We start from the raw sequence: 23,982 nt of genomic DNA, 5'->3' as shown, positions 1-23,982 counted from the left end.
CTTAAATTCAAGCATAAACAGGTTTGACCAAATACAAACAGAAATATACATATGGCAACAATGTCATTTCATTCTAGTTAAATTTTCCTTAGTCTAGCTTTATTTTCTTTTATTTGTTCGTTGTGATGCTTTCTGGTAACTAACTATATTAGACAATATCTGTTGAGTAAAAAGCATTGCTTAGAGAAGTCTGAAGATAGTTTTGTTTCCTCCCACTAACAGTTAATTGTTAAGATCAAAATTTTTTAACCATTTTTTTTATAAATATAAAAATTTGTTAACTGAAGCAGAGAATCTGTTGAGCCTTTGTTATCCCCAGGAGAGATGCTGAAAATGCATGAGTTAATCTACTGTGACTATGGAACTTAGATACTATTAATAAGGGGAAAATAAATATGATTCTAGGCCACCATCCATTTTTAGTAACTATATTTGTCGCTATTATTCTCCCTATTGAAAATGTACATTAGGATTTGATGCCCTGGCTTTGGTGTACAGAATGCTAATACTCTCTAATTAGAGATATTTCCTGACACTCAGGTAGACACTGCAGATAGTGTCCAACAATCCGCACCTGTGGTGTAGCCCTATGATTCAATATTGCTGAGAAAGCAAGTGGTCAGGGGAAGACATTGCTCAGTGTGGCTATTTTATCTTAGTTCTGATTTCCTTTTTCAATATATTCCTCTGACTAATTCCTTTCAATTATTTTGTTCTCAAATTTCTTCAGATTCAGGCTTACAGACCTTTTGAAAATTTAAGGATTAGAATCTTAGACTATCTCTCCCAGAATATGAAAATTTCAATGGATATTCATAAGAAGCAAGAATAAGGAAGTAAATCAGATTAGATAAGGCTGCGGATAGACAAATTATTATGGTAAGGACGCAATGCACATAGTGGAAATTGTAGAGGCTCTGGGGCCAGCCCATCAATTCAAATCCTGCTTTGGGTACTTTAAATTAAGCTACAATTGTCTCACTTCTTGTAATGTGATTATAATAACAACCTAACCCATAAGGTTTTTGTGAGGAAAGTGAGATATTGCTTCCAGTACATCTTTGCACTTGGTAAATTCTCAATGAATAGCACCAATCATATAAGCTATTCCGTTAAGTTTGCTATCGTTTTTCTTCGAGATGAGTAGGTCATCCTAAAATCAATAATCCAGTGGGACAAGAGCATTAAAATCACACACAATGAACTTATTATGGTTCTGATAAAGGTTTTTCTTGGTTAAATAAAACAAAACGACATTCTGAGGCTTCTGTTGAAATTTTTACTGACCAAAAAGTTTTAAGTGAGGTTTTGCAAGATGTTGCAAGTACCATATGGTTACAGTGGAAAAGTAGTTCAGAAATTTGAGACTTAAGGTGAAGTTGAACTGCTACTGCCAAAGGAAATGGAAGGCAGACTGTCCCACAAGAGGCTTTGGAGGGAGACAGCCATTACCCCTGGTTTCTCCATGGTGTGAGGGATGACCATCTCACTTTCAAGGCCAGACACACACTTGATATGGATAAAAGTTTGAAAGTTACAATTGCTGAATGTAATTATGGTAGATGGCAGGGGTGGTTTCTTTGAAAGTCATTTTTATAATATTGCAGAACAAGTAAAGATGACTCTAATGTTCCATGATTTGTGTAGCTGGCTTACTGTATCTTTGAAGGTTTCAACACTATTCTGAAAGAACTCTGCAAAATTAGAGGTAACCCCCTACTTGTCTCCAAACTGCTATGTGTATGGCAGAAACAGGAATTTGTCCATCTCCCAAGGACAGAATCGTATTAAGCAGTTCATATATAAAATTGGAAAGGCAATTTATTAGTTGACAATGAATAATCTCTGCAATGAAACTAAATACTCAAAATCCTTGCATGTAGACTTACATGCAAGCCAAATATATATTAGAGGTTTTCTTAGAAAGCAGAAATCAGACCAAGAGAAGTTAGACTAGTGGAAATATACCATATGAATCCAATATTTAATGATATGCTTCTTTTTATAAAATTAAAAAAATTATTTGAGAGAGAGAGAGAGAGAGAGAGAGAGAGAGAGAGAGAGAGAGAGAGAATCCTAAGCAGGCTCCACTCTGAGCATGGATCCTAGCGTGGGGCTCAATCCCACAACCCTGGGATCATGACCTGAGCCAAAATCAAGAGTAGGACACTCAACCAACTGAGCCACCCAGGTGCCACCAAGTATGTGCTTCCTTGACTGCATATCTCGTCTACCTATTGCTGCATGGCTCTGCTCTCTGCTTCCATCAAAATCTTCAGAGGAGTTTCTAGAATCGTCACAGCTTGCTCTGTCACCATCCTTTCATTCTTTCTTGAACCCACTCCATTTGGCCTTCATGTTGCCAAATCCAATGGTCAATTTCAGTCTACTCTAACTTGATCATTCAATGGTGTGAAACTACGTAAAACATAATGATGACATCCCCCTCCTTGAGACATTCCTTCACTTTTTTCTAATTTTTTTAATACTTATTTTTGAGAGACAGAGAGAGAGAGAGAGAGAGAGAGAGAGAGACAGTGTGAGCAGGGGAGGAGCAGAGAGAGAGGGAGACACAGAATCTGAAGCAGGCTCCAGGCTCTGATCTATCAACACAGAGCCCAACACAGGGCTTGAACTCATGGACTGCGAGATCATGACCTGAGTCAAAGTTAGACACTTAACCAACTGAGCCACCGAGGCACCCCAAAACATTCCTTCACTTTTTTCCCTAACTGTGATGCCCCTGGCACAATACTTTCTTAGTTTTCCAATATCATGCTGATTCTCATGGACTTTTTAAACTTTTATTTGAAAATAAGTTTATATTTACAGAAAAGTTATGGGAATAGTAGAAGAACTTCTGTACACGCTTCACTCAGATTCACCAACTGCTGACATTCTGCCACACTTTATCATTTTCTCTCATTCATTTTTATCCCCTGAACCATTTGAGAGTAGAGACCACAATCCCCTTATCTCCTTTACTTTTCTGTGTAATTTCTCAGAACCAGGATACATTTTAACATAATTATAGTATAATAATAAAAATCAGGTATTGTAAGATTTATACACTACTATTCTGTATTCTACATTGGAATTAATCAAATTTCATCAGTTGTCCCAATAATATCCTTTATAGAATTTTTTCTTCTGGCCTGGGATCCAATCTAGGAATCATGACTCTATTAACTTGTTACACCTCCTTTAATCTGGTACTTTTCCTCAGACTGTATTTGTCTTTCATGACATTGACTTTTTGAAGAATACAGGCCAATTATTTTGCAGAATGAGTTTTCCTCATGATTACATTTAGGTTTGCATGTTTGGTAGGAATGAAACTGTGTCATTTTCAGCACATCTTATCTGGAGACACACAGTGTTGGCTTGTTCCATTATTCATAACATTCTCTGTGATTATTTGGCTAGAGTTATGTCCTCTACGTTTTTCCCTATACATTTACTACTTTTCTCTTTACAATTAATAAGTAATTAATGAATAGATAATTTGAGATTCTGTATATATTCTGCTTCTCGTTGGCTTTCAACTACTAGTCTTTGTATTTGTTGATGATTCTTGCTTTAATCAATTATTACCATCATGGTTGCAAAAGAGTGACTTTCTATCTTCAACCACATTTATTAGTTGGCATTCTACTTGCTTTCAGGAAAAGTTTCCTATTTTCCCCCATTTGCTTATTTAACCATTTGTATATCAGTACGGAGTCCATGAATTTATATTGTATTCAATGGGTTCATTCAATTGGCTTATTCAACCTACTGTTCTTATAATTTGTTTTGCTGTTCAAATTGTTCCACCTTTTGAGTTCCTTTTGCTGGATCTTTTTTTTCTAATGTCTTGGTCTGTCAACGTTGGAAGTATTTAGGGCTAGTCCATAACTCTGATTTCTTTTCTATGTACTCACTCTGGGAAATCTCATCTAATCCAATAGCTGAACCATCATTTTTACATTGAAGACCTTAAATTTATATCTGTAGCCCAACTCTTCCCCCTTAATTCTACATTTACATTTCCAATATCCTACTTTACTTTCTATTGTCTATTAGGCATCTCAAATTTAAACTACTCTCCAAACCTGCACACCACCCCCCTTCAGTATATCCTATCTCAATCAGGTACAGTTCTCCTGAATCAGAGCTCAAGCTAAAATTCTTGGAGTCCTTCTTGACATTTCTGTTTTCCTCACACACCACATTTAATCTATCAGCAAATCCTGTATCCTCCAACTTCAGAGATCATCTAGTACCTGACTGCTTGGAATCACTTTCACTGCTATCATACAAATCCAAGCAGTCATTATTCATCACCTGGATTCTTGCAGTAGGCCCCTGAGTGTTCTCTACATTGTTCTCTACAGTGTTCTCTACAGTGCTATCCACTGTTTTTCAATCACTAGAGAGATCATTTCAAAGTGTATAGCATATTATAACATTCCTCTGTTCAAAACCTTCTAATGATTCCTATTCATTCAAATTAAAATTCAAAAACTTAATCATGGCCTAATTTGGATGATTTGGCTGGTGATTACCTGTTTGACATCATCTCTACCACTGTCCTCTTTCCTCAGTACATTTCATCCATTCTTGGCTCCTTGCTCTTCCTCTAGCCCTCAAAGACTGATCCCCGATCCTGCCTCAGGACCTTTGCATGTGCTGTCTTTTCTGCCTCTCTTTCTCCCCATTCAGACATTTGCATGGTTTACTTCTTTCCATCCTTCAAGTCTCCACTCAGATGCTACCTCCTCAAATAGGTTATTGCTGATAACTCATCAAAAACAGCACTCTTGTTTCTATTCCCTTACTTTTTTCTTAGCACATTTCACTATGTGATGTATTTATTTGCTCATGTTTTCAAAATATCTATCTTCCACAGTAGAATGTAAATTCTGAAAGCAAGGATGTATCTTTATCTTCCAATGGTATGTTTTTTTTGTGTGTTGAAGAGTGTCTGGTACACATTAGGAACTAAATATTTGTAAATATGTTGATGGGATTATGCTAAGACAGACTTACATAACCTTCTCTAGAGATAGTCTTGCTAATATATCCAAAATCCCTGATGTCTGCCGGTGCTAAATCTTCTATCCCCAGGACAGACTTGGGTGGCAAAATAATTCCCCTTCTTCTGTGCTTCCTATGGCCTGAAAATTGCCATCTCACTTCCTGAATACATACCACATTGTTTTTCTAGACTTGCCAGTACCTTCAGTCAGGTTATATTTTTGTCTTCCTGCTCTCAGTGTCATTTGGTCTATAAAGTGATTTTGCCCAACTATGGTCTATGATCTTACCTTTAACTCTCAAAAGCCAATCTTCTTTTTAAAAAAAAAAATTTAAATGTTTATTCATTTTTGAGAGCCAGAGAGAGCCAGAGAAGAAGCAGGGGTGGAGCAGAAAGAGGGGACATAGAATCTGAAGCAGGTTCCAGGCTCTGAGCTGTCAGCACAGAGCCCGACATGGGGCTAGAACCCATCAACTGTGAGATCATGACCTGAGCAAAAGTCAGACAAGTAAACAAGTGAGCTACCCAGGCACCCCTCTCAGAAGCCAATTCTGATGCCTGTTTTCCAAATACTCGGTAACACCACATTGTTGCTTCTTGTTCTCAAAGTCACAATTGTTCCTTGTGAATTCTTTCACAGAATCATTTGTCACATAGAAGAAATTGGCCAACTTCCCTTTTACATAATAGAAGCTCTGGTTTGGATTTTGTTAGCTAGGTTGTGTTACATACTATCTAACTTGAATATCAGTATTCATCTTTGTAATTATGACATGCAGAAGCAAATGTATATATACCCTTGATTATAAGTCATTTTCTTTTACCATAGATGGAACAATTCTTATATATTATTTTGGTGTCACTTACGACAATTATTATACTATACTGTGCTCTATGTCATATACAAACATGTTTACATGGAAGCATCCAAAAACCGTGTGGAAAGAGTAAAATTTTTTACTTTTATAGGTAAAGAAATGGAAGTTTGGCAGGTGTAAGTAATTTTTCCCAAGACCATTCAAGTAAGACTACTTATATTCAAACCCAATTCATCAAACTCCAAAGCCTGTTCTTCTACTACTATATCATCAATTTCTCTCAACATACTGAATAAAGAGCCCTAGCTGTTTATGACTGTGACCTCTCCAACCAACCTAGCAAATGTTCTTAGTGCAAAGTTGCTTTCTTTTTAGTGCCTATAACAAGTGCCTGTGGATTCTTATTAGATATGACTGAAAAATATTACATTCTAAGCCAAACAAAGTGTATAATATATGTAAGCCTCAAATATGCCAATAAATCTGGGCAGGTTTAATTTCTACCTAATTTTTTTTTTTTTTTTTGGTAATGGATTGATATAGGGCAGCAATTCTCAGCTTGGGGCAATTTAGCTTCCAAAGAGATATTTAGCAATATTTGGGGACATTTTTGCTTGTTACAACTGTGGAATTACTACTAGCATCCATTAGGCAGAACACAAAGATAATCCCAACATCCTACGATGCACAGAACAACCCTCCACAACAAAGAAATATCTGATTCAAAATATGTATAGTATTGAGGATGAGAAACTTTAATCTAGGACAACCATGATAATTCAAACAGCCCAGATGTCAACAAACAGGATTTGTCGTATATCCACAAAATGGGAATAATAATATTTATCTGACATAGACTGTTGTGAGGTTTAAATGAGATAATGGTATACAAATAGCAAACACTCCATACATATTCACTACTGTTATTACTAGTATATATTCTTTTTACCTCTATGCCAAACAGGTGGTTCTTAGTTTTTCTTTGAGGCATATGCCATAGCCTTGCCTCCCTGAAATAACTGTTTTCTTGATCTAGGGAAAAGCTGAATTTTGATGGTTAGTAGAAGTACTTCTTCTTCTTTTCTACCACACCATGTCTGCTCCAAAAATTGAGCATCTGTGATCACTTTACACTTTTTCTGATCCTTTCTGTGAACTAGCAGATTGATTTTTAAGCTTATCCTGTTGACATTTTCAGTTCCTAGGAAGTAAGACATTTGTTTTTCTCTAAGCTTTGTCCCTGTGGATAATTCTACCCTGATGGCACCCATCTTTTAGGGATTTCAACAATCCCCCAAATAAACCTAAGTCCATCTGCTAAAGGACCTAAAAAGAGTCAGAAATGTGATTAAAGGAAATTGAACCTTTTGGTCTCACCATTCCCTCTGGATTTTCTTTTTGTTTGGTTTTCTTAAAACTCTAAATTTGCCAGGGAACAAGTACTGTATCCTGCAGGTTAATGCACGTGTTCTCAGTAATATGAGAAATAGGGGGGGAAGGTGCTGGGGGAGAGAAAGTTATTACTGGAGAATTAGGAGGATTCGTTACAGTGAAGGAGCAAAGGTATTTCAGCCTAATGGATTTTTTAATTTTCTTCCACTCTTAGGCTTTAATGTGTGAGGAATCCCATTTTCCATGTAGGAAGGCAATTTGGCAGAAGTTTAGGCACAGACTGAGCTCAGATTTAGGCACTCCTATATTTCTCCACTGGTTCAGCCTGGGCTTATTATATGGTCTGAGCCTCACTCGGTTGGTTTCTTCACCATATCACCTGCAAGGACCGAATGCATAGTAAGCACTCAACGTTACTCTTATTTTACTTTTCCAACATTCCTCTTTGTTCAGAGTCTCCAACCCTCTTTGGAAAGAGGAGTGCTTGATATGCTCCAACAGAGAAACTTTATCAAAACATTCTAATAACCTAAAATCTGATTTGTCAAGTTCTTTTTTCTTCTTTCTTTTCTCACAGGTCTCTGATACAGAGCAAGATAAAAGATTTCCATTGTTGATTTCTCAAACTAACTATCCTTATATGCAAATATTTTGAAAAGAAAAGGTTTCTATTCTAAAGTTACTATTTCTAAAGTTACAGGCGTTCAGGGCTCTAAGCTCTCAAATATGCAGAGGTCACTAAAAGCTACCCCTTGAGGAGTAGCAGGACCTGGAGTAGAGCCATCAGGTCTGTGATAGGAGACTGAAAATCTTTAGGAGTCACCGGAGGCTATAGGTTGTTTAGAGCCGCACACTGTGTTGGGGAAAGGAACACACACCAATCCAATAACCTGGGCTAGTGCTAAGCATTTAGGTAAACTATTGGATCTGTGATAGCTCCAACTAACAGCTGCCACTGTGAGTCCAGATTCTGTGCTTGATGAAATGGGGCTCAGCATAGGCAACCAGGAAACAATCAATTAAGTAGGGATGACTAGGGGCACCTGGGTGGCTCAGTCAGGTAAGCATCCAACTTTGGTTCAGGTCATGATCTCATGGTTTGTGGGTTTGAGCCGTGTGTCAGGCTCTGTGCTAACAGCTCAGAGCCTGGGCCTGCTTCAGATTCTGTGTCTCCCTATCTCTCTGACTGTCTGTCTCAAAAATAAACAAACTCCCTGCACATACTCTGTCTGTCTCAAAAATAAACAAACACTAAAAAAATTTAAGTCGGGATGACTAAAGAAGAGGGAGAAAAATTAAAAGGGACAATAAACAATTAGAAACAATTCCTACTAAGAAGAGTCTGTATGACACAATCCACAGGAATATATAGAAAACTAATACTATGGAAAAACCAACAAACTCAGAAATAAGGAGAAGGATTAACTAGTAGAAAAATCAAAGAAATGATTGTAAATGAGATAAAGGGAAGAATAGCAAACATATTTTTAAAAATACATTCTGAAATATTATTAGGAATATATGAGTCAAGAATAAATGGAAAAACAATAATAAGTGGATATATAAAAGAACCAGTTGCAGAAATTCGTGGTTAAAATAAGTTTATTAATTTTTTTTAATTCCATGGATAAAATAATGTTCTAGCATAGAGGGACAGTTAAAAAGAGAATTACTAAATCAGAATATAGACCTGAGGAATTCTTTCAGAACACAGTTTTGGGAGATAAAGAAACAAAAAGCACAGCAGAGAAAGTAAGAGACATGAAGGATAGAATGAAGGATGAATACACTTAGGTCTCATAGTTTCCCAAAGTTGAGAATAGAGGGAACGCCAGCGAGGCAATGTCTATTCAATGTGGTTGAGAATATTCCACCTTTGAAGAAAGATGAAAAAAAAAATGTGCATATAAAGCCAAGCCAGATAAATGAAAATGATTACTCCAAGAACACATCCTAGTGAAACTGCAGGATACCAAGAACATATAAAAGATCTTATAAGCCTTCTAGAAAAATAAAAATATTACCTGCAAAGGAATGACAGACCTAGAACAGTGATCTCATCAGCAAGAATAAAAGGTAGAAGATGTTAGAATAAAGTCTTCTAAGTACTAAAGGACAATAACTTCCAATTTCACATTCTAGATCCTACCTACCATTCCAAAGAGAGAGAAGTGTAGATCTTTTCAGATATTTAACACATAAGAGAATTTACTACCCATAGAACCTCATTGGAGAAACTACCAATAGTTACAATTTAGCAAAAATAAAAGTGAATCCAGAAAGAAAAATACCACAAATGTTAACAAAATATTTATCATAAAAATTACAAATTTTTGGTCAACATATGTATAAATCTAGAATTCTAAAAGTAAATTCTGTACAATTAAGAGTTAAACTTGCTAAATTTTATTTCTCATGCAAGAGAAGTAATGAAAACTTTAGACTCTGATAGAAAAAAGCACTTGAGTATATATGTTAACATTTTTAATGGTAATAAAACAGTAGAGAGGAAAAGAGAATAAAACAAATTGATCTAACATAAGGCACTTGGAGAAAAATAAGCAAAGGAAAATCATACTAAACAGAAAACACAAAATATTAGAGATGATATTTGAGATAATATTAGATATTATTAGAGATAATATGAGAGATATTTCCAAATTCAACAATCTAAAAAGTGAAATTAGAAATATTTTAAAATTATATCATACATTTGAATACTACAATAATCTAAATATACATTAAAGATAAAACAAAAAATAAAATTACAAAATATTTATAGTGAATAACATAGAAATACTACATATCAAACATAATAGATGTAAAGTATTGGTTAGATAGAAACTTTAGACAAATGCAATTATTCTAAACACAGACGTGTTAAAAACAAATTAGCTACAGAAGCTATTAAAAGAAAAAACATTATACCTAAAGAAGGCAGAAATAAGGAAATAAAAGAGACAAGAGCAGACAATAATGAAATAGAAAAAATATATGTAATCGCAAAAGCAATAGAATGTTTTTTAAAAAGAGTAATAAACCACCTCTAACAAGGTTGATGTGAACACTTTATATTAATGTATTTATTTAATCCTCACAGGAACGCTGTGTGGTAGGTACTATTAAGAGTTGGTACAGATAAACATTAATATAGAAAGGAAGGTAAAGAAGAACATGGCTACAGACTCAACAGAGATTTTACAAATAGTAGCAAATTCTGAAGACAACTTTTTGCCAGGACACTGAAAATTTGTCAATATCAATTACCAAAAGTAACTTACACTAAATAAATAAATAAATAAATAAATAACCCAAAACCTATTTTAAAAAATGAAACTGGCAGCCTATAATCTCCCCCTCAAAAAATCCATTTGTAAGTGGAGGCACTTCTACTGAATCATTTTATTAATTTCAAATCCTATCTTATACAAAAAGCTTCACATATGGGGCGCCTGGGTGGCTCAGTCGGTTAAGCGGCCGACTTCGGCTCAGGTCACGATCTCACGGTCCGTGAGTTCGAGCCCCGCGTTGGGCTCTGGGCTGATGGCTCAGAGCCTGGAGGCTGCTTCCGATTCTGTGTCTCCCCCTCTCTCTGCCCCTCCCCCGTTCATGCTCTGTCTCTCTCTGTCTCAAAAATAAATAAACGTTAAAAAAAATTAAAAAAAAAAGAAAACAAAAAGTTATACATAATAAAATTAGGGAGCAGTTAACAAATTAATCTCAGGAAGCTAATATACTTTGAAAGTAAGACCTACCAGAGAATTCAAGAAAATCCAAAATTAAAATAATCCCATGTGGCTACAAAGATGAAAAAAATCTTAAATACAATTTTTGTAAATCAAGTCCCGCAATGTTGTAATAAATACCATGTAACCAAGGAGGATTTCTCAGAAGAACTCAAGAATGATTCAATGTCAGAAAATACTGTAATGTAATACACATATTGACGTGACAAATGAAAAGCTATTTTAGGAAAAAAATATGTACATATATACAGTAATACTTGAGAAATATTCTCATTCATCATGAATAAGGCAGTGTAGCCCACTATCACTCGTCATTCATCAGTATTCACCATTGTACTAAAGTTGCTAGCCAAGGAAAGGCTAGCAGAAAAATAAATATATGCATAAAGATTGGTAAAGAATAAATTAAAAAAAATTATTTGTATAGAACACATTTATAAATAAATTAGACATACAGTAATTTCCAAACAATTAGAATTCACAATAAAGTTCAGCAAGATGATTAGATAGGTCAATATGTAAAATCAAAAGGAGTGTGTATGTTTTAATATTTTAACTATATAAAATGACAAACCAATAACTAATTGAAATTATGACAGAAAATGTATTGGCAATTATAAATGTACCTAGGAGATTATAATGTATCTAGGAAAATACCTAGCTAAAATAGGTAAGCCCATATTGATTTCCTATGGCCACCTTAAGAAAATAGCATAAACTGAGTGGCTCTAAAATAACAGAAACTCTCAAGTTTCTAGAGCCTAGAGGTCTGAAATCAAGATTTTGGCAGGGCCATACTCTCTTTAAACTCTCAAAAGGAGGATTCTTTGCCTCTTCCAGCTTCTGGGAGCCTTACCCAGGTGCTCCGTGGTTTGTGATGCATACCTCCAATTTCTGCCTCCATGTTCACGTGGTCCTTTCCCTACATGTCTATGTCTCCACATGGCTGCCTTCTTATAAGAGCAATCATACTTATTAGTGTCCTACTCTATTTCCTGAGGACCTCATCTTAACTAAATATATCTGTAATGATCTTATTTCCAAATAACATCATATTCTGGGAACTTTGAAAATAAGAAGATTAAGGGGGTTAAGATTTCAACATATCTTTGTGGGGGGGCACACAATCCCCAAATTCAAGGGGGCTTTGTTGAGGGGGTTGTTATTTAAGGAGATAGAAAACAAAGGCCATTAGAATAACCTGTCTACAAACCTTACCATCAATTCTCCTGATTACTTGGCTCAGCAAGGAAGACTGCATGCTATGGGGAACAGTAAGAAGAGGATGTGTATGGGGGCCTTTGACAGGATTCGGTCTTGGGCTGTTGATTTGGGTGACAGCTTAAGGAATTTAGGGTTTGCTCTGGACTGGATGATGTCAGAAAGCAAAGGTAGCTGCTTGGGGATTGTGGGTTATTGGAGATCTTAACTTTTTCTAAGAGAAGTGAGAAACAAAGAAGTAACTTTGTAACTGGCAAAGGAGCAACATTCACACATTCTCTGGGAAGGGGACATTAGGTCATCTTTGTGGTTTGCATGGTGTCCTTATTTTTGCCTGTGTCATCAGGTAATTGCCTTGTTTTAGTCTTGCTCCATCACAGGCTCAGTGACCTCATGTGATGGGGTTCTGTGACATATTCACCACCATCCAGCGGTCACTATCCAGCTGTCCGGCTGACAGCTAGTAAGGGTACTTTCCTCCATATCACCTGACCTAATGGTGAAATTTACCATGATCATGAATTAGAATATTATAAAGATGTCAATTCTACCAAAGTTAATTGATGAAATCACTTTGTAAATAGACCCGGTAAGGATGACAGATGTAAAAGTGCATGCTCCTGGCTAAAAGCATTAGCTTTTTCAAAAGGACACAATTCATCCTTGGAACTGATTTCGTCCCATTCTATAGTTAAGGTGACCACACACTCTAGTTTTCTTGAAACAGTGCTGACTTACACCTGTGTATAATCCTATCTTCCAATCCAGTTAGCATTTTCCCCAGATTTTTCATTTTTTTACCAAAGTATTCATTTTAATAGTTGTATTAAAAATAAGCCAGAATTAGTTTGGTAAACCTCCTCTGTGCACTTCCAGCTTGTCTATCATCTGGTAGTATGTGATGTATATGTGCAGAAAATAGCCTCATTTAGTACCAGGTGATTCAGGAAATCAGTCTCCAATGACCCATCTCTTTTCCAAACCTTTTCACAAATAATACAAGTTATATTCAAGAACAACATGCCAAGTATTCCCTGATAGAGCAAAGTTGTCTGCCAACAGCAGCAGCTAGAGACAGCAACTTCTTTGGGTATCCAGTTTCAGTAGGGAAAGGTTTTGAGGGGCAGGGGAGTGTTTAATTATATTTTTATTTACTAAGGAGTCTCATTGGGGTGGGAGCTGTTACCATCAGTCTTACAAATAGAAATGTAAATTAAGCTCATTTAATTAATTTTAGCAATATCCTGGCTTTTAGTAGTATTCCCCCCAGATTTACTGAAGTATAATTGACAGATAGAATTGTAACGTATTTAAAGTGTACAACGTAATGATTTGATATACATATGTGCTGTGAACATTTTCCCGCAATCAATGGGGGATGTATTTGATGTCACTATCCTGCTGGCCACATGGCATACCAGACAGTTGTGCTCTAGCCTCTAGCCCCTGTCATAGTTTGCAAGATGTACTGAATCTCCAGACCTTGAGTTGGTGGAGTCAATAAGAAACATGGCAAATTACAGGTGAAGTATATGTGAAATATGTATGGGAAATGGAGACTGAGTAGTCCGCAATAAAGAGTCGGAAGTGGCTTCAAACTTACGCTTATTTTGGTAACATTTTTTTTCTTTCCCATTTATTCAATCATGTATGTATTATTATGGACTCATGGAGTTGTTGTTGTTGTTGTTTTTAACCTCAGGGTTAAAATTCAATATTAAAGTTTGTTCTAGAATTTAGAAACTTTTATTATAAAACATTACACTTTGCTTCTTTGTAACTTCTCAGAAAGTGAGAAACTTAAGTCACATTATCTGCAATATATCTACTTCTTTGTTCATGCTTAGCATACCTGTAAAATAGTTTCAGAATTATTAACATAGATCTCCTATGGCAACATTTAAATTTTGCAACACTTTTTAATAGCATCAACTCAAGAAAAGGATGTCAACATTCAGTTAAAAATTAAGAACTGAATTTATTTCTCAGGATGCCTAGGTAGCTCAGTCAGTTAAGCGTCTGACTTCATTCAGTTCAGGTCATGATCTCATGATTCATGAGCTCCAACCCCATGTAGGCTCTGTGCTGACAGCATTGAGCCTGGAGCTTGCTTCAGATTATGTGTCTCCCTCTCTCTCTGCCACTCCCTCATTTGTGCTCTCTCTCTCAAAAAGAAAATAAACATTAAAAAAATTTTTTAAAGAACTGAATTTATTTCTCAAAAAATTTCCATAGTTATTTTCAGAAGACTATGCCCAAAGATGACCTAAAATGTACAGACTCAGAAGATGCCTTTAAGTATAACTCTGTAAAGTATGACATTCATTTAGATTAATTACTGAATGGGTTTTTGCTTATTTTCAAATCCAAGTTTTCTTTTACATGATCTCCAACTTAGGTGATATCTGTTAATGTGTTAATTCTATTATCAGAAAAAGATAATACACAAAGCATATTATATTAATGCCATCAGATTCTATACAGGGAAATATCAGTGAAGATAATTGTAATAATATTATTATTTTTTTATATATTTCATGGAATTCACATAAAGCTTTTTGGAATTTCATCCTCTCAAAGGTGAGACAATCTGATATTAAAAATATATATTTTTTAATGTTTATTTATTTTTGAAATAGACAGAGCACGAGTGGGGGAGGTGCAGAGAGAGAGGGAGACATAGAATCTGAAGCAGGCTCCAGGATCCAAGCTGTCAGCACAGAGTCTGAGGTGGGGCTCGAGCCCACGATTGGCAAGATCATGACCTGAACCAAAGTTGAACACTTAATCAACTGAGCCACCCAGGCACCCCAGACATCTGATATTTTTTAAGTGCTTTTGTAAATGAAGTTAAAATGCTCAAAATTGAAAATAGTTTCTGTGTTTATAGTATAATATCAATATAAATTTTGTGAAGAATGAGATTACAGTAAAAATGATGCCCTTACAAAATTAAGAAATATTTGGGGAATGCTCAAATGGGATGGTATGGGAAATATTTGGGTGGCTCAGTCAGTTAAGAGGCTGATTCTTGATTTCAGCTTAGGTCATGATCTCACGACTCATGAGTTTGAGACCTGCATCAGGCTCTTTGCTAAAAGCATGGAGCCTGCTTGGGATTCTCTCTCTCCCTTTCTGTCCTCCCCTCCCTTACTCATGTGTGCATGCACTCTCTCTATCTCAAAATAAATAAATAAACTTAAAAAAGTAAATATTTGGGGCAGAAATATTCTTGGAATTCTTTGTAGTACACACATAATTCAAATTGCATATGAACAAGCTACAGTATTATGAAATAGAAGCTATAGTTGTTGAATTTCTCATTCATGCACATACATGCATGCATAGACTGGTAACCTGAATTAGAATAACTGTACTACAGAGTTTGTGGGACAAAGAGACGACCAAGGGGCACCTGGGTGGCTCAGTCGGTTAAGCATCTGACTTAGGCTCAGTTCATGATCTCGCAAGTCTGTGAGCTCTAGCCCCTCATGGGGCTCTGTGCTGACAGCTCAGAGCCTGGAGCCTGCTTCAGATTCTGTGTCTCCCTCTCTCTCTGCTCCTCCCCTACTCATGCTCTGTCTCTCTGTCTCTCAAACATAAATAAACCTTTAAAAAAATAAAAAAAATAAAAAAAAGAGACAAACTGAAAAGATACTTCAGAATGGCGGCATGTACTTTCTCTCACTGTTGCCCATCATCATCCTGATTTCAGAATGTTTTGCTTTTAAAGAACTACTTTGTAAGTCAACTCCTTGTGAATCCTCTAGATTTTCTTTATTTTCTTCAGAATCAATATGAAATCTTTACTAAAATTATTCAACAAAGGGAATTGTCAAAAATGCCATCTTTGAAAGACTTTGCTTAATTGCAATATATTGGAAAACAAAACTGGTAAACAGGAAGACACTGACATTTATTCATAGAAAAGCAAGACTAACTGAAATGATATCTAACATTTAATTCTGAAATTCTATAGTTTGCTTTGGAGTATCTTGACTGGTAGCAACACTATGTTATTGGAATTCTAACTATTAATTGAATAAGTTATGTTCTGGGATGAAATGAATCTGACAAAATACCTATGATTTTACACCACCTGAAGTTGATAAAACAACCAAAAACTCATATTAACATATTTGATACACTTTTTTTCATGTGCAAACTTTAAAGAATGGATGCTAACTGGAGGCTGACCATGAATATCTGTGAAAATATTGGAGTTGAAATATTTATATATTTATACAAAAAATTTTACACTTGAGAATATTCTTCATTTGGCAGAATTTGCTCTGAGCTTACCAGACACGTTGGCATTTTTAGTGTTCTTTTAATTAAAAATAATACAATCTACAGAGAAGATTCAGTGGTAGGTGTCCATTTTTATTTTGTTAACCACAAATGCAACCTAGAGGTCTATTTCAGGCAATTTCATGAAAAAATAATAAAAGAATGAGACCATATTTGGGAAAAATACCAATGGCATTGTATTAAAGAGTCACTGCTAATTCATTAAAGTATGTGATTAAAAACGTGAATTACTACTGAAGGAGGATCCAGTCTGTTGCCTTGACTGACACCATTTTGCCTTCAACTTGTTCCTCTTAATTACTTTGTTTTTCCCTCCAGCTTATCTGTTAATTCGGGCAAGGGGCCCTGAGTACAAAATATGCGGCCATAGTAACTGAAACTACCCTTTAAAGCAATAATGGCTGCCCTGACTACATCAAGATCCTGATTGACCCCAAAGACAATGATCAGCCTAATCTTTGCTGCTCAGCTGCATGTACCCACCCATCTTTGTTCCACACTTTCATTATATAAACTTAGAAGTATTAACATCTTGAAGATAGATCCTGGGACCCTAGTCTGCTGTCTTCCCAGTATTGGCCTCACTGAAATAAATTCCTTTCTTGTTTCACCACTGCTCCTCTCTCTGCCTTCAGATTCTGTCCATGGTGAGTGGTTGCACCTGGTCGATTCTTGCACCCTTGGGCTCTGGCAACAATACCAAGACCAATTATGCTGCATCTCTTTAATGTTCAAATAATCAATTAAAAGGTATTTTGGTATGTTACATGATGGTATATAGATGTATGTTATTTTTATTTTGGGGAGAGAGTTTTATTTTTGAAAACAATTTTAATAGAATTATTTTATACATCCAGTATAACAAAATTAGTGGGAAAATACATAATTTTAGCTATTTTTGGTACCCATTTTACTCTCACAATTGTCTCATTTTTTCATCTGCCTTTTTGTGACCTGCTACTGTCTATACGTTTGCCAGCGTTTGGTGTAGGATCAAAGTCTGAAGCCTTTCATATCTCAGTAAAACCCTTGCTAGCCTGTTCAGTTTGATTGGGCAGTCCTTGGTTTAAATCCTTTTAATTCAATGGACATTTCTCAAAAACTAGTGCTAGGTTTAGGGATGTGGTATAATCTTTGCTCTCAGGAGTCATTTTTTTTCTTTTTCTGGTGAGTTAAAAGTTCTGCACATGAAACAACTCATTGAGACCAGTATACATCAGTGCAAAATAACATCATCAAGAACAAAAATAAATGGGGCAGAGAAATTCATACTGGAAGAAGGGAATAAAAGCACTAAGGACGACTGGGTTTCCTGGGAAAGGCTTGAAAGAGTAGATCTAGGACTGGTTGTGTAGATAACTAGGTAAATTTCAAACAGACAAGGAGAAAAGGGGAGAGGTGCCTTGAACTGAGGGAGGGAGAAGGCTTGCTTGCCCTGTGGTCAGCAGACTAGACAATAAGGTGAAGGTGTATTGAAAGAAACACAGAAGGCAAGGGTACAGATATGAACTTTAGCCGAAGGTCTAGAAGGTAAAGAACAAGGAATGTCTAAGATTTAGTAGGAAGGCCATGCATTGCTAGAAGGATTGGAGAATAGGACACTGACGTTGTAGAAAATTCAGAGACATGTTAAGAAATCTAGATTAGGAGTGATTAAGTCCTGGACTAGCAGAATGAATGTGAACGTGAAAAAGAAAGGCACAAATCCAGGAAGTGTTTTGAAGAAAAGGGAACTGGCAAGCTATCTTACGTAAGAAACATGAGTTTTTTTAAAAATGTAATTCTTTGTGATTTAACTCAGAGACTGTGTGGGCTAGCCTGGGAGTCAAGATTAAACAAGAACTTTTCCTACATAAAACCTGAAATAATATACTGTATTGATATAATCATCTAGTCACAAGATGTATACTAGAAGGGAGGCTCACTTAATATCAGTCATAACAAATACACAAAATAAAAATTCTAACAGGATTTTTTTAAATAAAGTTGTTCTTTTTTTTTTTTTTAATATGAAATGTATTGTCAAATTGGTTTCCATACAACACCCAGTGCTCATCCCAACAGGTGCCCTCCTCAATTCATCACCCACCCTCCCCATCACCCCTCAGTTTATTCTCAGTTGTTAAGAGTCTCTTATGGTTTGGCTCTCTCCCTAACAGGAATTTTTTGGGTCTCAATAAAGTTTGTAGTAAATTGTGACATAAATGTTACCAGGATGCCCCTCAGTTGGTTTGCACAAGGTCTGAGGCTCCCAGCATTAGTCACTCACAGTTGACAGGCCTTGTTAAAATGCAAACAAGGTAATACATGAAGCCATTAGGATCCATTAACACCTTGAACCAATTTAATTGATCAAATTAGCTAACCTGTTCTAAAGCATGAGGAAAAGAAGGATGCAAGCAAGGACAGCAGGGAGATTTTTTATGTGGGGGAAGAGAGAATACTAGAGAAATCATGAGGCATCAGGCACCTACAGCATGTGCTGTTTGTGATGTTGCCTAGTTTGGCCCTGTATTGTGGATCCTTCTTTCTAGAAAAATCCACACATTTTTGTCTTCTGTGGAGGTAATAAGGAATAGGATAAAGGAAGATTGGGCTGGGAATCAGAGGATCTGATGCCAATCCCAGCTCAGACAATAAATTGCTGTATGACCTTACTTAACCCTTGACTTCAGATTTTATTTTTATAAAATGAGGGCTTTCAACCATTTAAGTAATGCCTGCTCCAGCTACTCAATTCTATAAAATAGTTACATTTTTATTTTCACAGGGTTTTTTGTTGGTGCTTTTCTTTTAGGATAAGGGAGTTTTATAAATAAGAAAAACTCAGTTTTATCAAGAATATCACCTATTTAAGATTCTGAAGCATCAATGATGTTTCAAAGACATATTTTCAGGCTCTTTTATAGATTAGCCTGATATCTTGGTTTATGATGAAAATCTATAGGACCTGTATTTGCATAAGGCAGTATCAGTTTTCCTAAAGCCATATTTCACTTATTACAGCATCCCAAAATGTATGTTCCATTAGTCATCTAACTGTATGAGAGATTTTACTTCTAGACTAACCACTGCATCATTGAAACAGTACAAAATTTACAAATAGTTTAGTCTTTAATATACATGTCAAAATGCAGAAAGATTAAAGTGATAAATCTCATCCTATTCTATCCCTTTCATTTTTGTGGATTATATACAACTGTCAAGCTTCTGGAGTTTCATCAAATTATCATCCTGCTATCAAAAATAAAGTTACTTTTCTGATATCCTTGGCTTTTCTACTATAGAGGATTACTTATAGGAATATTATTTAAGGTATCAAATATGCTTTCAACTAAGACGAAGCTGCCATTACATGCAGGAGGAAAAATGGAGCTGGGATTTTTTGGGACAATGAGACATGCTAGGAGGTCGGATATCTGGCCTTTATGCTTATGGAGTACATCCCAAATCTTCATTTTGAAAAATGCATCTTACTTCTAAATACCTTTATATTGGTGGAGACTTTACTGATGAGCATTATTTAGTAAAGAGGGAGAAAAGGAAAGAAGAAGGGAAGAGAGGAAGAAAGGAAAGAAGAAAGGGAGGCAGGAGGAAAGAAGGAAAATAAATGTTTTAGGGTTCTCAGTTGAACAGGTAGTTTCTGGCAGCCTATTTTCTCCAGACTGAAAATCAGTGGTCTTTTATATAAAAAAAAATGGCTCCTATCTGGGCACCTGGATGGCTCAGTCAGTTAAGAATCCAACTCTTGATATTGGCTCAGGTCATGATCTCATGGTTAGTCAGGTCAAGCCCCACACTGGGCTCCATGCTGACATTGTTGATCCTGCTTGGGATTATCTCTCTCCCTCTCTCTCTGCCCCTCCCACACACACTCTCTCTCTCACACAAAACAAATAAGTAAACTTTAAAAAAATGGTTCCTATCAACATATTACTGAAAAGTATGTACTTAACAATTTTTATTTGAATAACAAAACCAAAACAAAATAAAACCCAAAGTTCTTCAATTTCAGGAAAGAAAAACACATACCTAAGAAATGAAAAAAAAAAGTTTTCCCTTTAAACTGATGCTAGATGTTTGCAGGATTCTTGATGAATTATACAAGGGATTAACATCACAATATTGGAAAACTAATGACTGGATTATTTGGATACTTTTATAATAAAATGTTAAACCACAATGATGACCATCCAAGTAAAGCCATTTGAAATTTTTCTTGTTCCCTAAAATAATGACGAATGCAATCTAATCCCTGTGGCAGAAAAGGACATATTCTCTTCTTGAATGTAAAACTAGTCCACATTTCCTAGCCCCCTTGAATTTCATTGGAGCCAGGTGACAAGTTGTCTCCAAAAGAATGTGAACAGAAGTGATGATGTGTTCCAAGTTCAGAGTGAAGCAGTTAAGATATGGGTATGTTTTCTCCACATTCTCTTTTTTGTCTACTGCATGAATGTGAAGACTGTGGTAGTGGCCCTAAGGAGTGGCAAAACTATTAAGATGGAAAAAGACCGAATCTCTGGAAAACTGCACAGGCCTTTTGACTTGGGCTGGCTTGTGAAGTAAGCAAAAAAGATATTATTACTTTAAGCCAATGGGATTTTTAGGATTGTTTTTCAAAGCTGTTAACCTGCCCTGACTGATACACTTCTTTGAACATACTTTGGGAGAAAGCAGTTAATATAAAAATTTGGTCTACCTACTGTTGAAATAAATTTCTAGACCCAAGATAGAGCCACTCCTGCCTGAGGTGCCATCTAAGCAAACTGAAACTTAGGTAACTTTCATGTTCCTGTAAATGCTCCACTTGACCAAAGAAATACAGTGTATGACTTCAGCTGATCCCTAAATGCCAAACCAACTCTGGACTCTCCTTATTCCTTATTCCTTCTCACCCCAAACAAGGTCAACCATGTGGCACCAGCCAGATAGCTCCTATTTTTCTCTTCCTTGTTCTTTATTCTTTACCCCGTAAAAGTTTCTTGCCTTCCACCCCATTTTGCAGTTCTCTGAATAGAGAATATTTACCTTCTGTCTTAATAATTGTCTACATGGTTTTCTTTAATAATTTTTCACTGTCAAAGTTTCCACAATTCAAATTTATGTGAAAGCATACCGCAAATACTAAAGCATTTTGCAAATTTAATATAGAATTGTTATTAACAGCATTAATAAAAATTTTAATAGAGAATTCGGTATTTCAGTTGTATATTTTGGAGTGGAAGTTGGGAAAAGAAGTGGATAGACAAATAAGAATCCCCTTAAATCTGAATTTTATGTATTTTTTAATTTTTTAAGCATATTTACTTTGAGAGAGACAGAGAGAGAGAGAGAGAGAGAGACCGCCCACAAGTGGGAGAGGGGCAGAGGGAGATGGAGAGAGGGAATCCCAAGCAGGCTCCACTCTGCCAGTGCAGAGCCAGACACACAGCTTGATCCCACAAACTGAGATCAGGACCTGAGCCGAAATCAAGAGTCATAAACTTAACCAACTGAGCCACACAGGCGCCCCTGAATTTTCTGAGAGGTACTTCATGCTGAAGGATCACAGCTTCATTAGTACTCTAATAGCTGAACTTATTAAGAAAAATATAGACTCATAAGAAAATGTAAACCATAAGACATAGACGACGAAAAGACATAACAAAGCTGAATCTTGACTTTTCATTGTTTCTGGATTTTTTTTTTCCTAATGCACTTTTATTTAATTTGGCTTAGCTATTTTACAGATTGTATTACTCTAGTCAGAAGCAGTGTTTTAGAACTCAGCTGGGTCACAGGAACTTTCTCACCACTCCATTCTAATTTGCAGTTTTGCTATAATAAAAGGCCCAAATATATTGCTACTGTCTAGACGTTTTATCTGAAACAAGTGTCCTTTGTAGTCTCAGAGGACTTTTCTATTTTATTTCCAGTAAATCAAAGTCTGTGAAGAGCTTCGGTTCTTATTAAGACATACCCTTCACAGTCCAGTGACTGCCAACAGTAGCAAGCCATTGACAGTTCATTTACATATAAGTGATGACTTCCATCAGGTAGTTGGCTCAAAAACACAATGGACATTTAGAGCATATCCAATATTTCTTGTTCTTTGATGAGCACCAAGTGCCAATTTTTATATAGAAACTAACTATTGAGAAGTGAAGGCTTCTTTTCCCTGACCTTACACTGTCTCCTGCAGCTCCAGAGTGACATATTGTCACTGAACTTTAATGTAGGATCACATCTCTGAAAGACATTCAGTAGCCCTACCTCAGTTTGCTAAAAATCAAGAATAATAGTCAAATGTGGGAAACAGGAGATAAGAACAATTATCACATTTTGTTAAAGGAAAAATAAACTTCTATATTCTGCCCCCAACTGTCATAATCATACCTTAATTTTTTTGTTTTATTTTTACAGGGTAATTTTGATGCTTTTTTATATTAATTGTTTTCTCTTATAAATATATTTGCCATTTGAAATAGTGACACCCATTACACAACACTCATTAGGAAATCCTGTATTTTAGTTTGTAGGTGACTTTCATTATAATTCTATGGTTTTGCTCCCAATTTTTTCTTGAATAGTGGTAGCAGAAATCCAGCCAAATTTTCATCCTAATAATGCTATAAAAAGGAGCAGGCTGATGATCTGTTACCACACTGGAACTCAACTCATGTGTGATTTTTTTCTTTTCTTTTTTTTCTTTTTTTATTGTGTGTTTTCCAGATTTTTTTAGTCTTGAAATAAAGAAAAATGTTTTTCTTTAAAATGAAACACTTTCAATTACCAAAAGGGAGAATTTGGATAATTTAATTTCACAAATAAGCTAATGTGTATATTTTAGCTCGTAATCATTTACCCTCACCCCTCCCCACCTCTACCCCCACCCCCATCAAGTGTTTTACTGAAAACATTTTTTGGTTAGAGGATTAGCATGTTTTTTAGCCCAGCTTGGTTCTGGTTTTGGTGAGGCCCTGACTTAACATGATTTTTGTAACTGGCTTTTCTAAACATTTTATTCTAATAACTTCCACATGGGTTCTACAGTAAACTTTACTGAATCAAGTAGCCTGAGAGAGATTTTATTCTTAAACCAGAGTTGATTACAGAAGTCACAGATCACAGGTAAAAACCGAAAAAATGAAACACATGTAGTTCCCACCTCTATTCATATCTAGTCTCTATGTTAGGTACACATTCTGTTCCTTCACTTATTTCTCCAACTGCATTCAGAAGGAGGAAGTAGAGGAGGGCAGAATTGATAGATAACCTGATGGATGGATGGATGGATGGATGGATGGATGGATAGATAGATAGACAGATAATATTAAATTCAAGATTCTTAAGAAACTGGTGCTGTCCAACTGTGCCTCAAATCCTTTCTGAACTAAGGCAAGCAACTCAGGAACACTATATATTGACTTCCAGTTTTTCACGAGTGAGGAATGACAATAGGGAAAAATAATACTAGACTACATTAATAAAG

The 23,982-nt window shown here is 35.9% G+C and overlaps 1 protein-coding gene across 19 annotated transcripts in view; it reads right to left on the bottom strand.

Moving 5' to 3' along the window:
- The window catches only part of IQCM (IQ motif containing M), a 674,133-nt gene that overhangs the window by 164,568 nt on the left and 485,583 nt on the right, over positions 1–23,982 (bottom strand). The gene's annotated exons all lie outside the window — the stretch shown is intronic.

Source organism: Felis catus, chromosome B1 (genome assembly GCF_018350175.1).
Source record: "Felis catus isolate Fca126 chromosome B1, F.catus_Fca126_mat1.0, whole genome shotgun sequence".
NCBI classification, from domain to species: Eukaryota; Metazoa; Chordata; class Mammalia; order Carnivora; family Felidae; genus Felis; species Felis catus.
Note: the sequence above shows the minus strand (reverse complement) of the source record. Positions and strands in the feature narration are given on the sequence as shown.